We start from the raw sequence: 21,222 nt of genomic DNA, 5'->3' as shown, positions 1-21,222 counted from the left end.
CTTGTAAATCTTAGTCAGGCAAAATCAAATGGATATGGTGATGAACGCATAAAAACATAAAGATAAAGATAGAGGTACTTATGTAATTCATTGGTAGGAACTTCAGATAAGCGCATGAAGATGCCTTCCCTTCCGTCTCTCTGCTTTCCTACTGTCTCCATCCAATCCTTCTTACTCCTTTCCATGGCAAGCTTATGTAGGGTTTCATCGTTGTCAGTGGCTACCTCCCATCCTCTCAGTGAAAACGTTCCTATGCTCTGTCACAGCATGGCTAATCATCTGTCGGTTCTCGGTCAGGCCGGAATAGAATCCAGCGATTCTTTTGCGTCTGTCACTAACGCCCCGCCTGCTAGGAGTTTGAAGCACGTCACAGTCATTCAATCATTGAATCCTACTCAGAATACCACAGACAAGGTTAGACCTTCCGGATTCTCTTGAATGCCGCCATCAGTTCTAGCCTATACCACGAAGACTCTGATCTCACGGAATGGTTGGCTCGGTTGTCAGGCGAGCACTCGGTTGTCAGGCGATCAACCATGCATCGTGCAATCAGGAATCCAAGAGATATTCACCCAATCGAAGGTAGAACGGAGGTGGTTGTCAGTCACACGTTCATAGGTGAGAATGATGATGAGTGTCACGGATCATCACATTCATCAAGTTGAAGAACAAGTGATATCTTAGAACAAGAACAAGCGGAATTGAATGGAAGAACAATAGTAATTGCATTAATACTCGAGGTACAGCAGAGCTCACACCTTAATCTATGGTGTGTAGAAACTCCACCGTTGAAAATACATAAGAACAAGGTCTAGGCATGGCCGAATGGCCAGCCTCCCAATGATCTAAGATAGTATCAAAACAAGGATAACTACCCCGATATCTCAATACAATAGTAAAAGGTCCTACTTATAGAAAACTAGTAGCCTAGGGTGTACAGAGATGAGTAAAAGACATAAAAATCCACTTCCGGGCCCACTTGGTGTGTGCTTGGGCTGAGCAATGAAGCTTTTTCGTGTAGAGACTCTTCTTGGAGTTAAACGCCAGCTTTAGTGCCAGTTTGGGCGTTTAACTCCCATTTGGGTGCCAGTTCCGGCGTTTAACGCTGGAAGTCTTGAAGGTGACTTTGAACGCCGGTTTGGGCCATCAAATCTTGGGCAAAGTATGGACTATCATATATTGCTGGAAAGCCCAGGATGTCTACTTTCCAACGCCGTTGAGAGCGCGCCAATTGGGCATTTGTAGCTCCAGAAAAGCCACTTCGAGTGCAGGGAGGTTAGAATCCAACAGCATCTGCAGTCCTTTTCAGTCTTTGAATCAGATTTCTGCTCAGGTCCCTCAATTTCAGCCAGAAAATACCTGAAATCACAGAAAAACACACAAACTCATAGTAAAGTCCAGAAAAGTGAATTTTAACTAAAATCTAATAAAAATATACTAAAAACTAACTAGATCATGCTAAAAACATACTAAAAACAATGCCAAAAAGCGTACAAATTATCCGCTCATCAGTTCCCTTAAAGTATTTTCTACTTTTATTTATTTTATTTTATTACTCCATTTCTTATTTACATCTCAATTGGCTTATGGCTTTCATGTTATGATTTTCTTTGAATTAATATTATTTGAGGTATTTCAGTTATTATTGCTTTCTTTTATTTACATGATTATTGCTCCCATCTGAAGGCATTTTTATTCCAGTAGCTTCAATTTCCTTTCCTTTTGGTTTTGGTTAAGAAATCAGTAACTCAGGAAGTTATCCAACTCAACAGCATAATTGATAATTGTTATCTCCTCTAATTGAATTGAACTTCAATAATCCCAATCTTTTCTTAGGAATTAACTCGGATTTGAAGATCAAACTAATTAGTCACTTGACCTTCCTCTGCTTTAAGTAAGGGTTAACTAAGTGAAATTAAGATTCAATTTTTATTATCATTGATAAGGATAATTCGGTCTGGACTTCCAATTTCTTATACCTTGCCAAGAGATTTTATTGTTATTATTTTATTTTATTTTATTTGTCATTCAACATATTCCCTCCTTACCTCCTAAACCCCAATTTACAACTCATAACCAATAATAAGAACATACCTCCCTGCAATTCCTTAAGAAGACGACCCGAGGTTTAAATACCCGGTTAACAATTTTTAAGGGGTTTGTTACTTGTGACAACCAAAATGTTTGTACGAAGGAATTTCTGTCGGTTTAGAGACTATATCTACAACGCGACTGTTTTTATGAAATTCTTTACTGGCAAAAATCCCAACGTCAAAATGGCGCCGTTGCCAGGGAATTGCAAACGTGTGCCTTATTATTGGTTATTGTAAATATTTTATTTTTGCTTGTTTATTTGTTTTTATTTTTGTTTTTATTTTTTGCTTTTTCGTAAATTAAGAGGTTATTGATTTTTATTTTAAAATTTTTATCTTATCTTATCTTATTTCAAAAAATCAAATTTCAAAATTCAATATTTAAATTTCAATTTTCAAAATTTCAAAATTCAAAGTTTCAAAAAATTTTTAAAATTCAAAATTTCAAATTTCAGATTTCAAAATTTAATTTTCAAAATTTCAAAATTTAATTTTCAAATTTAAAAAAAAAATTAAAATAACCTTTTAATTTCAATTTGTTTTTATTTTTATTTTTAATTTGTATTTGCTACTATGAACTCTCACCCCTTTGGATATGAGTCTGGTTACAATTATGTTGCAGGAAGAAGAAATTACAATGAGAACAGGCTTCAAGGTTGGAACAATCAAAGATGGGAGGAGCCACAAGGATTTGATCAACCCTCATGGCAACAACCACCTCCAATGAACTATCAACAACCACCACCATATGCCTATAAACCCTCTCCTCAACACAACTTTGAACCACCACACTCACAAGCCAACTACCACCATTCACCTCCATATGACCCTAACCCTCAACCACCATACCAACCACCTTATGAGCCATATGAACCATATATAGAACCACCCCAATTCCAACCCAATTACTCACAAAAACCACCACTTCAATATTCACCATCTCCATATCCATCAATCCAAGAGCACTATGATCCTATTTATGAAAGCCGAGTGCATCAAGAGACAAAGGATCGTTTCAAGGAAACAGTGGATCGATTTCAGGCAACCATTCATCAATTGGGGCAAGCAATAATGAGTCAATTAGCTTCCGGATGTTCAAACACTCAAGGAACCCCCATGGCTTCATGTGGACAATCTAATGAAGAACGTAGTATGAAGGAGATACTAGAAACTCCAGTGAACAATACGGAGCATGACTTTGTACTGGAACAAGTAGAGGAGGCCGGAATTATTAAAGAAGAAGAATTGGTTGAAGACTTAGGAGATACTGAACATCCATGGGAAAGTCAAAACATAGAGCCTCCTTCCAAGACGGTTGCAATTGATGATGAGGAGGGTGTACAACCTCCAAGGCATATCACAATTAAAGACTTGGAAGAAGTTGATCAAGAGATGGAGATTCAAGAAGAAGAAGCACAACCTCCCATGCCCTTGGAAAGCAATGAAGAGAAGATTGAATTGGAAGAAAGCTACCAAGAGGAAGAGGTTGAAATTAAAGAAGCTTGCAAAGAGGTGGTAATTATCATAAAAGAGCACAAGGGAGTGGAGCTTGCAATTTCATTGAAGATACCTCCCCCTAAGTTGCCATCATCCTTCACAACATTCAAGTGGGTAAAATTCATATCCCTTAGCTTTCTAATTCCACATGAATATGGGCTACTGGAGACGGATGGTCAACTTAGAGCTCTTTGTGACATTAAGAGTAAGCGGAAGATGGCCGATAGTAAGAATTGTCCTGCAAGGTTCATCATGGTTGGAAGCTTTAAGTTTAAACGCAAAGGTTGGTATAGAGCTCAACTGAATGGGTCTAGGAAGCTGTTTGGTCGCTGCAGTGAGAATTGAGATCACCTTTAACCCGGCTGGAAAAATGCAGATCAAGATAAAAACGGGTGTAAAGGTAAGGTTTGGGATCCTGGAATCTGTTCTGACATTTGTCACCTCGGGAGCCTAAGAATCTGTTTGAAGCTTCGTAAGGGCTTTACGTGCTTAGTCTGGGACCCCGGAGGTTACTGGAGATACAAACATTGGTGGAGATTCCTGGATCAGTACAAGCATAAGCCATCATGACAAGGAGCTCACCAAAGGTCCAACTTAAGGATTTAACTAAAAGTGCTAGGTGGGAGACAACCAACCATGGTATGATCGTTCCTTTTTCATTTTTATTTAGTTTTATTTGTTTTCGAGTTTTATTTTATTTTATTATATTGAATCTGGAGTTTTGCATCACATTCATATTAACAGTACATTCTGCACTTTTTATTTTTCAGATATAAAAAAGGGGATTTTCGCACGCGACACGACAGCGTCGCCGACGCGTCTGTGTCGTATGTGCATTTGGAAGAAAATAAGGTTGAACAGAGAGTCACGCGAAAGCGTGGCTGGAGGCGCGCTAATGGCACAAATCGATCCACGCGACCGCGTCGCTGACGCGTCCGCGTCACATGAGAAACATGCCTCCCACGCGACCGCGTCACCCACGCGGCCGCGTGACCTGAAAATCGACGTTAACCAGGTGCATGGCCGAAAGTTGAGCTGGAGTTGGGCTGGACTCGTGCTGGAAGCCCAAGTCTCACCACGCGAACGCGTGCCCCATGCATCGTGTCATATCCCCATGATGGCCACTCATGCGATCGCATGCCCCACACGATCGCATCACCCAGATTTTTGGCAAAAAGAGTTTCAAACAGAGAGTTGCGCGACCGCGAGGCTGCACTCGCGCCAGTCGCACAAAACATGCCATGCGTCCGCGTGCCCCACGCGTCCGCGTCACCTGACCTTATTGCGCGCCAGTCGCACAAAACATGCCACGCGTCCGCGTGCCCCACGCGTCCGCGTCACCTGACCTTATTGCGCACCACGCGATCGCGTCACCCACGCGACCGCGTCGCCAGCGTCACACAACCTATCCAGATTAGTGCCAATTATCTTATCCTTTCTTTTCTAATCCTTGCTTCTTCTATCTTTCCTTCTTTCTTCTTTCTTTCTCTTCTTCTTCCCCTCTACTCTTCTACTCTTTAATTTAATGCATTTATTTGTTCTTTCCTTTTTCTTTTTCAATTCTTTTTCATGCATTTTCATGTTGGTGTTGGAGTTTTATTTGGATAAGTGCCTTATTTTATTTGAGCACGTGCCTACTCGGAGAAGAGATTTGACAATTGACATTTACTTATGGCTCTCATATACATTTGGATTACATTATTTTCATCCCTATTTTAACTTGCACACCCAATACATTTGGGATTATCATTCACAATTGTCATCATTACACATGCTCTTTAATTTGGCACATTTATTACTTGATGCTTGAGCTATGCTTCTCATGCCTATTATTTGCATGTTTTTACCCTCTTGCATCTAATTATTTTGAATTGCCATTTTTAATCTTTATTGTTGTCTTCCCTACATGTTATAGCTACCATGTAGATGGACTATCATCTTTCCTTTGGCATTCCTTACCACTTGAATTTCCTTCCTTCCGGTCTTAGTTTTCTATATTTCACACTCTTCCATTTTCTTCTTCCTTAAGCATGGGTACCAAGAAAGGAAAAGAGAAGGCCACTGACAAAACACCAGCAAGGAAAGGAACCAAGAGATCTCCAACCAAGACACCTCCATCTACAAGCGTCAGTTGGAGCAACCCGTCCACCTGCACATCTCAGCATGCACCGAGGACGGTGCAATCTTTAAGTGTGAGGAGGTCGATACCGATCTCCATGGGTTAGTTATTTCTTGACTCAACACCAAATTTTTTATTTTATTTGTTTGTTCATTGTTGCATTTGCACATCTGATTGCATATTTTTCTTGATTTTGTGCATATTTTACCACTTGGTTGAAGTAATATTCTCTTTTTCAAGAAATTCTTATAATATTTCACTAATTTGAATAAAACTTCTTGAAAAACTTGTAAGAAAGAAATATTATTTTGGAACATGGTTTAAAGCTTGAACACACAAAACCAGTGAGATTTTTTAGCCTATTTAATTGGTTGCATTTTATCAACCAATATTTTATTTTTGTGTGTGTTATTCTCTCTAAAACTGTGATCTTTGTCTTGCTTGATTCTATATTTCCATTATTTGATGTATACATGCACTTATATGATTGAGGCCTTGTTTCACTGAGCTTACATACCCATATGGCCTTCCCTTCCATTATCCTTTGCAAACCAATTTGAGCCTAATATACCCATTTGTTCTTTACTTTAGCACATTACTAACTCTGAGCGAAAAATAATAATGTCCTTAATTTGAATCCTTAGTTAGCTTAGACTAGTAAAAGTGCTCATGATTTAAGTGTGGGGAAGTTGGGTTTGGAAATATTTGGTTTGAATAATTGGGTGCTGTACATTTTAGTGAAAATGTGCAAAATAATGGTTGAGCACATGTTATTGCATTCAATACTTTAATCATATGCAAAAAAAGGGTGAAAAAGAAAAGAAAAAAAAAGCAATTAAGAAAAGGGGACAAAATGCCCCAAAATAAATAGTGAGATCAATGCATATGAGCTATACTCAAAACTTAGAATGCATAAATATGTAGTAAATACAGTTAATGGGAAGTTAGATTTTGTATTTTAATTAAATGGATTGTCTTAAGTTAGGTGGAAAGTTTATGTTAATTAAGGATTCAAATTTTAGTCCACTTGGCCAAATACAATCCTACCTTGACCCTAACCCCATTACAACCCTTGAAAGACCTCTTGATTTGTGTATTGGTGCATTAAAATTTTGTTGATTGTTAGATGAAGAGCAAGCTATAGAAAGCAAGATTAGTAGAGAATTGAGAGAATTGACCCTAGACACTTGAAAGTTATAATGATATACACTACCAGTAAGGGCTCAGTGCTCAATTCTATGTTCCCTACTTTCATGAGCTATCTTTTTTCTTACAAGTTATTTGTATTGTATTTTGTGATTTGAATTAGTGAAATCCAGTTCATACTTGTTCTTGAAAGAATTATTTGCTTTTTCACCAAGAAGGTAGAATCATCTTTGCATGTAGTTGCATTCACATTCATAGGTTGCATTGCATGAATCTTGCCTTTCCCTACTCATTTATTTGGTCTCCTTGAGTTTATCATGAGGACATGCTAATGTTTAAGTGTGGGGAGGTTGATAAACCACTATTTTATGGTTTACAATGTGTTTAATTGTGTGGTTTTATCATGATCTTTACCCGCTTATTCATGTATTTAGCATGTATTTATATTTCCTTCCTAAAATTATTACATGATTGAAAACATGCTTCTTTGGTCTTAATTTAGCTAATCTTAATTCTCTCTTATTACTATTCGATGCCTTGATCTGTGTGTTAAGTGTTTCAGGCTTCATAGAGTAGGAATGGATTAGAAGATGAAGAGGAAGTGTGCAAAAATAGAAGGAACACAAGGAATCGAAGAGGTGACCAGCGAGAAGTCACGCGGTCGCATGGCTCACGCGACCGCGTGAAATGGAAGAAATCAGAGTGACGCGATCGCGTGCCTGACGCGACCGCGCGGATTGGAAGTTGCATATACGACGCGAATGCATGGACGACGCGGACGCGTGATACGAAAAACGCTGAGTGACGCGGTCGCGTGGACGACGCGGACGCGTGACATGCATGATCTGCAGAATTACAAAAGTCGCTGGCAGAGATTCTGGGCCGCATTTCAACCCAGTTTTTGGCCCAGATACACAGATTAAAGTCAGGGAACTTGCAGAGACTCATCAAGCTCTCATAATTCACTTTTCATGTTTTAGATGTAGTTTTAGAGAGAGAGGTTCTCTCCTCTCTCTTAGGATTAGGATTTAGGACTTCTCTTAGTTTTAGGAGTGACTCTAAATCCCAGGTTCAATGTTCCCTTAAAGTATTTTCTAATTTTATTTATTTTATTTTATTACTCCATTTCTTGTTTACATCTCAATTGGCTTATGGCTTTCATGTTATGATTTTCTTTGAATTAATATTATTTGAGGTATTTCAGTTATTATTGCTTTCTTTTATTTACATTATTATTGCTTCCCATCTGAAGGCATTTTTATTCCAGTAGCTTCAATTTCCTTTCCTTTTGGTTTTAGTTAAGAAATCAGTAACTCAGGAAGTTATCCAACTCAACAGCATAATTGATAATTGTTATCTCCTCTAATTGAATTGAACTTCAATAATCCCAATCTTTTCTTAGGAATTAACTCGGATTTGAAGATCAGACTAATTAGTCACTTGACCTTCCTCTGCTTTATGTAAGGGTTAACAAAGTGAAATTAAGATTCAATTTTTATTATCATTAATAAGGATAATTCGGTCTGGACTTCCAATTTCTTATATCTTGCCAAGAGATTTTATTGTTATTATTTTATTTTATTTTATTTGTCATTCAACATATTCCCTCCTTACCTCCTAAACCCCAATTTACAACTCATAACCAATAATAAGAACATACCTCCCTGCAATTCCTTGAGAAGACGACCCGAGGTTTAAATACTCGGTTAACAATTTTTAAGGGGTTTGTTACTTGTGACATCCAAAACGTTTGTACGAAGGGATTTCTGTCGGTTTAGAGACTATATCTAAAACGCGACTGTTTTTATGAAATTCTTTACTGGCAAAAATACCAACGTCAGATGACCATAGCTTGCTTCTTACCAACAATCTCCGTGGGATCGACCCTTACTCGCATAAGGTTTATTACTTGGACGACCCAGTGCACTTGCTCGTTAGTTGTGCGGAGTTGTGATAAAGAGTTAAGATTGCAATTGAGCATACCATGTTAATGGCACCATTGATGATCACAATTTCGTGCATCAATAACAAATTAGAATTGCATGATGCATCATTTATTTAGTTAGTTGCATTTAAATTAAATTGCATTGCATGACATTCCACCACTTTAACCTTACTTTTCACCTTGGATTTAGCATGAGGACATGCTATTGTTTAAGTGTGGAGAGGTTGATAAACCCATATTTTATGATATATTCTGTACTTAATTTGAGTGATTTATTCAATCCTTCACCCACTTATTCATGTAAATTGCATGGTTTACTTTCCCTTCCTTATTATGTGATATTTGTGAAAAATATGTTTCCTATGCTTTGAAATTAATTATTTTAATTACCCTTTATTATCATTCGAAGCCGTGACTGGTGTGTTGAGTTGTTCTAGGTCTCCTAAGGCAAGAATGGCTTAAAGGATGGAAAGGAAACATACAAAAATGGAAGGAAAGCATAAAATGGAGTTTGTGAAGAAACTGGCAGCGACGCGACCGCATGGACGACGCGGCCACATGCCAAGCGCGAAGAAGCAGCGATGTGGCCGCATGACTGACGTGACCGCGCGCCTAAAGAAGAACACCAATGACGCGGCCACATGACTGACGCGACCACACGACAAGGAAAACTCCAATTGACACGACCGCGTGACCGACGCGGACGCGTGACAGAGGCCACACACCAGAAATTGCAGAAAATGCTTATAGAAAATTCTGAAGCCCTTTTTGGCCCAAATCCAAGTCCAGAAGGCATAGACCAGATGTTATGAATTGAGAGAATGCATCCATCCAAGGGGAGTCCCCAATTTTTAGTCCCTTTCCATGATTTAGATTTAGTTTTGGAGAGAGGTTCTCTCCTCTCTCTCTTAGGATTAGGATTTAGGATTTCTCTTAGGTTTTAGGAGTGACTCTCAATCCCAGGTTCAATGCTCTTTTACTTTATATTTATCTCTTATTTTCAGATACTTTAATGCTTATATTAGTTATGTTGCCTATTTGGCTTATGCTACATTCATGTTATGATTTTCTTTGAATTAATATTATTTGAGGTATTTTTAGATCTATGATTTGTTTCTCTTATTTATGATATAAATAATTTAGATTTTTCTACCTTTTGGCTCTGGTTGATTAATTGGTGACTCTTGAGTTATCAAACTCATTGTTGACCGAAAATTGGAATTCTTCAAGAATTAATTCGAGATCCAATAACTCTAACTTTTCCCAAGGAAATACTGGGACTTAAGGATTCAAATTAATTCATTCAATTGACTTACCTTCATAGTTAGAGGTTAACAAAGTGGGAGAGAAATTTAATTCTCATCACAATTGATAAGGATAACTAGGATAGGACTTCCAGTTCTCATTCCTTGCCAAGAGTTTATTTTACAGTCATTTATTTAGTTTACTTGTCATTTATCATATCTGCTCCTCATTCTCAAAACCCCCGATTTACAAAACTCATAACTAATAATAAGAACATATCTCCCTGCAATTCCTTGAGAAGACGACCCGAGGTTTAAATACTTCAGTTATCAATTTATTTAGGGGTTTGTTACTTGTGACAACCAAAACATTTGTACGAAGGGATTTCTGTTGGTTCAGAATCTATACTTACAACGCGACTTTATAAAATTCTTTACTAGCAAAAATCCTAACGTCAATCCGCAAGTGAATTCTTTGAAACAGAAGAATCTTCCCCAAGTGAATATGAAGATGATGCTGAGGTCAACTTCTCTCAACCTCCTATTTATGACTCAAGTGATGAGGAAGATATCAATGACTTTGATCAAGACATGGTTAAAGTTGAAGAAATTTGCAAAGAAGTGGAGGAATTCACAAAAGACCACGAGGGAGTAGAGCTTGCAGAACCACCGGAAACACATATCCCACGGCCATTACCACCCAATACGAACTTCAAGTGGGTAAAATCCTTGACTTTCATCTTTACTTTTCCACTTGAACATGGTTTGCTTGAGACAGATGGCCAGCTTAGAGCTCTTTGCAGCTTTAAAAGCAAACAGGAAATGACTCGCACTGAGAGCTGGTATACAAGATTCACTGAGGTTTCACACTTTAATTTGAGGAGCAAGGATTGGTGTCAAGCTCAATTGAAAGGATCTCGGAAGCTGTTTGGTCACTGCAATGAGAATTCATACTACTCACCACCCGGCTGGAAAAATGAAGATCAAGACAAAGACGGGTGTAGAAGAAAAGTTTGGGATCCTGGAGTCTGTTCTGACATTCAACATCCCGGGAGCCTTAAAGCCTGTTGGAACTCACCTAAGGGCTTTGCGTACCTTCTTTGGGACCCTGGAGGATGCTGGCATTCCAAACACTGGTGGAGATTTCTGGACGAATTCAAGCACAAGCCACTATAGCAGGAAGCTCATCAAATGTCCAACTTAAGGACTTTAACTAAAAGTGCTAGATGGGAGACAACCCACCATGGTATAATCGTTCCCCCTCTATTTTGCTCTGTTTTTGAATTTTGTTTGAACCTGAAATTTTTGCATGACATTCACTGCATTTTGCATTCTGTATACTGCATAAAAAAAAGAGGAGAGAGCACGCGACGCGACAGCGTCGCTGACGCGTCCGCGTCACAAGTGCAGTAAAAGAAAAAGAAAGTGAACAGAGAGTTATGCTGAAGCATGGCTGGAAGTATGCCTTTGGCTCAAAAATGTTCCACGCGACCGCGTACTGGTGGGTGAAATTGCGATCATCAATGGCGCCATCCACATGGTACGTACAATTGTAATCTCAACTATTTATCACAACTTCGCACAACTAACCAGCAAGTGTACTGGGTCGTCCAAGTAATAAACCTTACGCGAGTAAGGGTCGATCCCACAGAGATTGTTGGTATGAAGCAAGCTATGGTCACCTTGTAAATCTTAGTCAGGCAAACTCAAATGGTTATGGATGATGTATGAATAAAACATAAAGATAAAGATAGAGATACTTATGCAATTCATTGGTGGGAATTTCAGATAAGCGTATGGAGATGCTGTGCTCCTTCCGTCTCTCTGCTTTCCTACTATCTTCATCCAATCCTTCTTACTCTTTTCCATGGCAAGCTGTATGTAGGGTTTCACCGTTGTCAGTGGCTACCTCCCATCCTCTCAGTGAAAATGTTCAACGAACCCTGTCACGGCACGGCTATTCAGCTGTCGGTTCTTGATCATGTCGGAATAGAATCCAGTGATTCTTTTGCGTCTATCACTAACGCCCCACAATCGCGAGTTTGAAGCTCGTCACAGTCATTCAATCCTTGAATCCTACTCAGAATATCACAGACAAGGTTTAGACCTTCCGGATTCTCTTGAATGCAGCCATCAATTCTAGCTTATACCACGAAGATTCCGATTAAAGAATCCAAGAGATATCCACCCAATCTAAGGTAGAACGGAGGTGATTGACAGTCACATGTTCATAGGTGAGAATGATGATGAGTGTCACGGATCATCACATTCATCAAGTTGAAGAACAAGTGATATCTTAGAACAAGAACAAGCTGAATTGAATAGAAGAACAATAGTAATTGCATTAATACTCGAGCTACAGCAGAGCTCCACACCTTAATCTATGGTGTGTAGAAACTCCACCGTTGAAAATACATAAGAACAAAAGTGATCATTGGCTTCGGCCCCAGAGAGGGAACCAAAAGAACCAAGATGATCTAGAGATCTAAAGTGATCAAAAGATTCCAAAGATCAAAAGATGAAAATACAATAGTAAAAGGTTCTATATATAGAGAACTAGTAGCCTAGGGTTTACAGAGATGAGTAAATGACATAAAAATCCACTTCCGGGCCCACTTGGTGTGTGCTTGGGCTGAGCATTGAAGCATTTTCGTGTAGAGACTCTTCTTGGAGTTAAACGCCAGCTTTTATGCCAGTTTGGGCGTTTAACTCCCATCCTTGTGCCAGTTCCGGCGTTTAACGCTGGGAATTCTGATGGTGACTTTGAACGCCGGTTTGGGCCATCAAATCTTGGGCAAAGTATGGACTATCATATATTGCGGGAAAGCCCAGGATGTCTACTTTCCAACGCCGTTGAGAGCGCGCCAATTGGGCTTCTGTAGCTCCAGAAAATCCACTTTGAGTGCAGGGAGATCAGAATCCAACAGCATCTGCAGTCCTTTTTAGTCTCTGAATCAGATTTTTGCTCAGGTCCCTCAATTTCAGCCAGAAAATACCTGAAATCACAGAAAAACACACAAACTCATAGTAAAGTCCAGAAAAGTGACTTTTAACTAAAAACTAATAAAAATATACTAAAAACTAACTAGATCATACTAAAAACATACTAAAAACAATGCCAAAAAGCGTACAAATTATCCGCTCATCACAACACCAAACTTAAATTGTTGCTTGTCCCCAAGCAACTGAAAATCAAATAAGATAAAAAGAAGAGAATATACAATGAATTCCAAAAACATCTATGAAGATCAGTATTAATTAGATGAGCGGGGCTTTTAGCTTTTTGCCTCTGAACAGTTTTGGCATCTCACTCTATCTTTTGAAATTCAGAATGATTGGCTTCTTTAGGAACTCAGAATCCAGATAGTGTCATTGATTCTCCTAGTTAAGTATGATGATTCTTGAACATAGCTACTTATTGAGTCTTGATCGTGGCCCGAAGCACTCTGTCTTCCAGTATTACCACCGGATACATACATACCACAGACACATAATTGGGTGAACCTTTTCAGATTGTGACTCAGCTTTGCTAGAGTCCCCAATTAGAGGTGTCCAGGGTTCTTAAGCACACTCTTTTTGCCTTGGATCACAACTTTATTTCTTTCTTTTTCTTTCTTCTCTCTCTCTTTTTTTTTGTATTCACTGCTTTTTCTTGCTTCAAGAATCATTTTTATGATTTTTCAGATCCTCAGTAACATGTCTCCTTTTTCATCATTCTTTCAAGAGCCAACATTCATGAACCACAAATTCAAAAGACATATGCACTGTTTAAGCATACATTCAGAAAACAAAAATATTGCCACCACATCAAAATAATTAAACTGTTATAAAATTCAAAATTCATGCAATTCTTCTCTTTTTCAATTAAGAACATTTTTCATTCAAGAAAGGTGATGGATTCATAGGACATTCATAACTTTAAGGCATAGACACTAAGACACTAATGATCACAAGTCACAAACATAGATAAACATAAGCATAATTTTCGAAAATAAAGAACAAGGAAATTAAAGAACGGGTCCACCTTAGTGAGGGCAGCTTGTTCTTCCTCTTGAAGATCCTATGGAGTGCTTGAGCTCCTCAATGTCTCTTCCTTGCCTTTGTTGCTCCTCTCTCATGATTCTTTGATCTTCTCTAATTTCATGGAGGAGGATGGAATGTTCTTGGTGCTCCACCCTTAGTTGTCCCATGTTGGAACTCAATTCTCCTAGGGAGGTGTTTAGTTGCTCCCAATAGTTTTGTGGAGGAAAGTGCATCCCTTGAGGCATCTCAGGGATTTCATGATGAGAGGGGTCTCTTGTTTGCTCCATCCTCTTCTTAGTGATGGGCTTGTCCTCATCAATGGGGATGTCTCCCTCTATGTCAACTCCAACTGAATAACAGAGGTGACAAATGAGATGAGGAAAGGCTAACCTTGCCAAGGTAGAGGACTTGTCCGCCACCTTATAAAGTTCTTGGGATATCACCTCATGAACTTTTATTTCTTCTCCAATCATGATGCTATGGATCATGATGGCCCGGTCTAGAGTAACTTCGGACCGGTTGCTAGTGGGAATGATTGAGCGTTGGATAAACTCCAACCATCTCCTAGCCACGGGCTTGAGGTCATGCCTTCTCAATTGAACTGGCTTTCCTCTTGAATCTCTCTTCCATTGGGCGTCCTCTTCACAAATGACTGCGAGGACTTGGTCCAACCTTTGATCAAAGTTGACCCTTCTAGTGTAAGGATGTTCATCTCCTTGCATCATGGGCAAGTTGAATGCCAACCTTACATTTTCCGGACTAAAATCCAAGTATTTCCCTCGAACCATAGTAAGCCAATTCTTTGGGTCCGGGTTCACACTTTGATCATGGTTCTTGGTGATCCATGCATTGGCATAGAACTCTTGAATCATTAAGATTCCGACTTGTTGAATGGGGTTGGTAAGAACTTCCCAACCTCTCCTTCGGATCTCGTGTCGGATCTCCGGATATTCACTCTTTTTGAGTTTGAAAGGGACCTCGGGGATCACCTTCTTCAAGGCCACAACTTCATAGAAGTGGTCTTGATGCACCCTTGAGAAGAATCTCTCCATCTCCCATGACTCGGAGGTGGAAGCTTTTGCCTTCCCTTTCCTTTTTCTAGAGGTTTCTCCGGCCTTGGATGCCATAAATGGTTATGGAAAAACAAAAAGCAATGCTTTTACCACACTAAACTTAAAAGGTTTGCTCGTCCTCGAGCAAAAGAAGAAAGAAGAGAGTAGTGGGGTAGGTAGGGATCCAGTGGGGTCCACAGATCCTGAGGTGTCAAGGAAAAGTCATCCCTGCACCAAGTGGCGAGCAAAATTGCTCTTTGTGCCAATTCTGGCGTTAAACGCCGGGCTGGTGCCCCTTTCTGGCGTTTAACGCCAACTTCTTGCCCTTTTCTGGCGTTTAACACCAGTCTGGTGCCCCTTTCTGGCGTTAAACGCCCAGAATGGTGCCAGACTGGGCGTTAAACGCCCATCTGCTAGCCTTACTGGCGTTTAAACGCCAGCAGGATCTTCCTCCAGGTTGTGCTATTTTTCTTTCTGTTTTTCATTCTGTTTTGCTTTTTCAATTGATTTTGTGACTTCTCATGATCATCAACCTACAGAAAACATAAAATAACAAAGGAAAAATAGATAAAATATAACATTGGGTTGCCTCCCAACAAGCGCTTCTTTAATGTCAGTAGCTTGACAGAGGGCTCTCATGGAGCCTCACAGATGCTCAGAGCAATGTTGGAACCTCCCAACACCAAACTTAAAGTTTGATTGTGGGGGTTCAATACCAAACTTAGAAGTTGGTTGTGGCCTCCCAACACCAAACTTAGAGTTTGACTGTGGGGGCTCTGTTTGGCTCTGTTTTGAGAGAAGCTCTTCATGCTTCCTCTCCATGGTGACAGAGGGATATCCTTGAGCCTTGAACACAAAGGATTCTTCATTCACTTGAATGATCAATTCTCCTCTATCAACATCAATTATAGCCTTTGCTGTGGCTAGGAAGGGTCTACCAAGGATGATGGATTCATCCATGCACTTCCCAGTCTCTAGGACTATGAAATCAGCAGGGATGTAATGGTCTTCAACTTTTACCAGAACATCCTCTACAAGTCCATAAGCTTGTTTTCTTGAGTTGTCTGCCATCTCTAGTGAGATTTTTACAGCTTGCACCTCAAAGATCCCTAGCTTCTCCATTACAGAGAGAGGCATGAGGTTTACACTTGACCCTAGGTCACACAAGGCCTTCTTAAAAGTCATGGTGCCTATGGTACAAGGTATTGAAAACTTCCCAGGATCCTGTCTCTTTTGAGGCAGTTTCTGCCTAGACAAGTCATCCAGTTCTTTGGTGAGCAGAGGGGGTTCATCCTCCCAAGTCTCATTTCCAAATAACTTGTCATTTAGCTTCATGATTGCTCCAAGGTATTTAGCAACTTGCTCTTCAGTGACATACTCATCCTCTTCAGAGGAAGAATACTCATCAGAGCTCATGAATGGCAGAAGTAAGTCCAATGAAATCTCTATGGTCTCATTTTGAGCCTCAGATTCCCATGGTTCCTCATTGGGGAACTCATTGGAGGCCAGTGGACGTCCATTGAGGTCTTCCTCAGTGGCGTTCACTGCCTCTTCCTCCTCTCCTAATTCGGCCATGTTGATGGCTTTGCACTCTCCTTTTGGATTTTCTTCTGTATTGCTTGGAAGAGTACTAGGAGGGAGTTCAGTAATTTTCTTGCTCAGCTGACCCACTTGTGCCTCCAAATTTCTAATAGAGGATCTTGTTTCAGTCATGAAACTTTGAGTAGTTTTGATTAGATCAGAGACCATGGTTGCTAAGTGATGAGCGGATAATTTGTATACTTTTTGGCATTGTTTTTAGTATGTTTTTGTTATGATCTAGTTAGTTTTTAGTATATTTTTATTAGTTTTTAGTTAAAATTCACTTTTCTGGACTTTACTATGAGTTTGTGTGTTTTTCTGTGATTTCAGGTATTTTCTGGCTGAAATTGAGGGACCTGAGCAAAAATCTGATTCGGAGACCAAAAAGGACTGCAGATGCTGTTGGATTCTGACCTCCCTGCACTCGAAGTGGATTTTCTGGAGCTACAGAAGCCAAATTGGCCCGCTCTCAACGGCTTTGGAAAGTAGACATCCTGGGCTTTCCAGCAATATATGATAGTCCATACTTTGCCCAAGATTTGATGGCCCAAACCGGCGTTCAAAGTCACCTCAAGAAATCCCAGCGTTAAACGCTGGAACTGGCACCCAAATGGGAGTTAAACGCCCAAACTGGCACTAAAGCTGGCGTTTAACTCCAAGAGGAGTCTCTGCACGAAATTTGCTTCATTGCTCAGCCCAAGCACACACCAAGTGGGCCCGGAAGAGGATTTTTATGTCATTTACTCATTTCTGTACACCTTAGGCTACTAGTTCTTATAAGTAGGACCTTTTACTATTGTATTAAGAGGACTTTGGTAGCTATCTTCATTTTTGTATGCTATCTTAGATCATTGGGAGGCTGGCCATTCGGCCATGCCTAGACCTTATGCTTATGTATTTTCAACGGTGGAGTTTCTACACACCATAGATTAAGGTGTGGAGCTCTGCTGTACCTCGAGTATTAATGCAATTACTATTGTTCTTCCATTCAATTCCGCTTGTTCTTTGTCCAAGATATCACTTGTTCTTCAACTTGATGAATGTGATGATCCGTGACACTCATCATCATTCTCACCCATGAACAAGGTGACTGACAACCACTCTTGTTCTACAAGCGATCAAGGCCCTAGTGAATATCTCTTGGATTCCTGATTGCACGATGCATGGTTGATCGCCTGACAACCGAGTGCTCGTCTGACAAACGAGCCAACCATTCCGTGAGATCAGAGTCTTCGTGGTATAGGCGAGAACTGATGGCGGCATTCAAGAGAATCCGGAAGGTCTAACCTTGTCTGTGGTATTCTGAGTAGGATTCAATGACTGAATGACTGTGACGTGCTTCAAACTCCTGAGGGCGGGGCGTTAGTGACAGACGCAAAAGAATCACTGGATTCTATTCTGGCCTGATTGAGAACCGACAGATGAATTCCGCTATGCTGTGACAGAGCATATGCAATCGCTTTCACTGAGAGGATGGGAGGTAGCCACTGACAACGGTGAAACCCTTGCTTAAGTTTGCCATGGAAAGGAGTAAGAAGGATTGGATGAAGACAGTAGGAAAGCAGAGAGACGGAAGGGAAGGCATCTTCATGCGCTTATCTGAAGTTCCTACCAATGAATTACATAAGTATCACTATCTTTATCTTTTATGTTATTTTCGTTCATCACCATTACTATTTGAGTTTGCCTGACTAAGATTTACAAGATGACCATAGCTTGCTTCAATACTAACAATCTCCGTGGGATCGACTCTTACTCGCGTAAGGTTTATTACTTGGACGACCCAGTGCACTTGCTGGTTAGTTGTGCGAAGTTGTGTAATGCCATGGTATTGAGCTACCACGTTTTTGGAGCCATTACCGGGGATTATGAGAGTTGTGAAAAAGTATTGTTCACAATTTCGCGCACCAAGTTTTTGGCGCCGTTGCCGGGGATTGTTCTAGTTTTGAGCAAGCTTTTGGTAACATCAGTGCCAAGATCCGGCAACAACATCAAGTTTTTGGTGTTATTGCCAGGGATTGTTCAAGGTTGGACAACTGACGGTTCATCTTGTTGCTTAGATTAGGTATTTATTTTTTTCAAAATTCTTGAAGATGAATTCTAGAGTTTCATGATGATTTGTTGAAATCTGGCAGGCTGAGAAGCCATGTCTAATCTCATTGGACCGAGGTTTCAACTTATCACCACAAGAGCTTGTTGATTTCTTATCAATCTTGCTTTTGGAGCAGTGATCTGCTAAGGCTTGGCTGACCTTTGGTCATGTCTAGTGTTTTGGACCGAAGCTTTCTTTGAGAGCTTGGCTGGCTGTGAAGCCATGTCTAATTCCTGGACCGGAGTCTTAGACTAGCATTGCACTGATTCCTGGAATTCTCATTAAGAATTTTGATATCTTTTTCCACTTAATTTTCGAAAAACACAAAAAAAAATTTTTACAAAATCATAAAATCCAAAAAAATATTTCTTGTTTGAGTCTAGTGTCTCATCATAAGTTTGGTGTCAATTGCATGCATTCATATGTCTTAGTGATCTTCAAGATTTTCTTGATGATTTACTTGCTCTGATCTTTGAAATTCTATTGACTTGAGTGTTTTGTGTGTCTCATATGTATTTTCATTTTGTTAGTGTCAGTAGTATACAAACTGCTAAGTTTGGTGTCTTGCATGCATTGTTATCTGATTCTTGTTGCATTTTGGTTTGTCCTTATTATTAAAAATCCAAAAAATTTTTTAATTTGTGTCTTTTCAAGTCAATAATACAGAGAATTGAAGATTCAGAACATACAGCAGAGGAAGTGCACAGAAAAAGCTGGGCGTTCAAAACGCCCAGTGAAGAAGGACAGACTAGCGTTTAAACGCCAGCCAGGGTACCTGGTTGGGCGTTTAACGCCCAAAAGGGTAGTATTTTGGGCGTTAAACGCCTAGAATGGTATCCATTCTGGCGTTTAACGCCAGGATGGCTAGAAGGGAAGATTCTGTTTTCAAATCAAATTTTTTTTTATTAGTTTTCAAAATCTTTTCAAAATCAAATCTTTTTCAAATCAATTTTTCAATCAAATCTTTTTCAAAACCAATTTCTTTCCATTTTTAAAGATACTTACTATCAATTAATGATTTGATTCAACATTTCAAGTATGTTACCTTTTCTGTTGAGAAAGGTTTAATGTTTGAATCATATCTTTTCTTGTTAGTCAAGTTTTTAATTTTCAAATCAAATCTTTTTAAAATGTTTTTCAAATCATATTTTCTCAATCACATTTCTTTTAAAATAAAACATATCTTCTTAACCACATCTTTTTCAAAATAGTTTTCAATCAAATCCTTTTGATTTCTAATTTCAAAATCTTTTTCAAAAATCACTTGATTTCTTTTCCATTTTCATTTTCGAAAATTAAGTAATGTTTCTCAAAAATGTTTTCAAAATTTTTCACTTAATTTTCGAAAATTACTTCCCTCCTTCTCACATCCTTCTATTTATGGACTAACACTATCCCTTAATGCAAAATTCGAACTCCATCTTCTTTGTTAAGATCGAATTTTCCACTCCTGTCTTCTACTCTTCTTTTCCTCTGACACCTAAAGGGATCTCTATACTGTGACATAGAGGATTCCACATTTTCTTGTTCCCTTATCTTTCTTATGAGCAGGAGCAAAGACAAAGGCATTCTTGTTGAGGCTGATCCTGAACCTGAAAGGACCTTGAAGAGAAAGCTAAGAGAAGCCAAAGCACAACTCTCTTTAGAGCACCTGAACGAACTCTTCAAGGAGGAAGAACAAATGGCAGCCGAAAACAACAACAATGCCAACAATGCAAGGAAGGTGCTTGGTGACTTCACTGCACCTACTCCCGATTTCTATGGGAGAAGCATCTCTATCCCTGCCATTGGAGCAAACAACTTTGAGCTTAAGCCTCAACTAGTTTCTCTAATGCAACAGAATTGCAAGTTTCATGGACTTCCACTGGAAGATCCTCATCAGTTTTTAGCTGAGTTCTTGCAAATCTGTGACACTGTCAAGACTAATGGGGTTGACCCTGAGGTCTACAGACTTATGCTATTCCCTTTTGCTGTAAGAGACAGAGCTAGAACATGGTTAGACTCTCAACCTAAAGAAAGCCTGGACTCTTGGGAAAAGCTAGTCAATGCCTTCTTGGCAAAGTTCTTTCCACCTCAAAAATTGAGTAAGCTTAGAGTGGAAGTCCAAACCTTTAGACAGAAGGAAGGAGAATCCCTCTATGAAGCTTGGGAAAGATACAAACAATTGATCAGAAAGTGTCCCACTGATATGCTTTCTGAATGGAGCATCATAGGTATTTTCTATGATGGTCTCTCTGAACTGTCCAAGATGTCTTTGGATAGCTCTTCTGGAGGATCTCTTCATCTGAAGAAGACGCCTACTGAAGCTCAAGAACTGATTGAAATGGTTGCAAATAACCAATTCATGTACACTTCTGAAAGAAATCCTGTGAACAATGGGACTAGTCAGAAGAAAGGAGTTCTTGAGATTGATACTCTGAATGCCATATT

At 39.5% G+C, this 21,222-nt stretch overlaps 1 non-coding gene across 1 annotated transcript; it reads right to left on the bottom strand.

Annotated features, from left to right (window-relative positions):
* Positions 1-20,878: 20,878 nt before the first annotated feature.
* On the bottom strand, positions 20,879-20,986 carry LOC112700187 (small nucleolar RNA R71). Its single transcript, XR_003153102.1, has one exon. It is a non-coding gene; the product is annotated as a small nucleolar RNA R71 (small nucleolar RNA).
* Between the last annotated feature and the right edge of the window lie 236 nt (positions 20,987-21,222).

Source organism: Arachis hypogaea, chromosome 6, assembly GCF_003086295.3.
Source record: "Arachis hypogaea cultivar Tifrunner chromosome 6, arahy.Tifrunner.gnm2.J5K5, whole genome shotgun sequence".
Lineage (NCBI taxonomy): Eukaryota > Viridiplantae > Streptophyta > Magnoliopsida > Fabales > Fabaceae > Arachis > Arachis hypogaea.
This window is presented reverse-complemented; position numbering and strand designations above follow the sequence as displayed.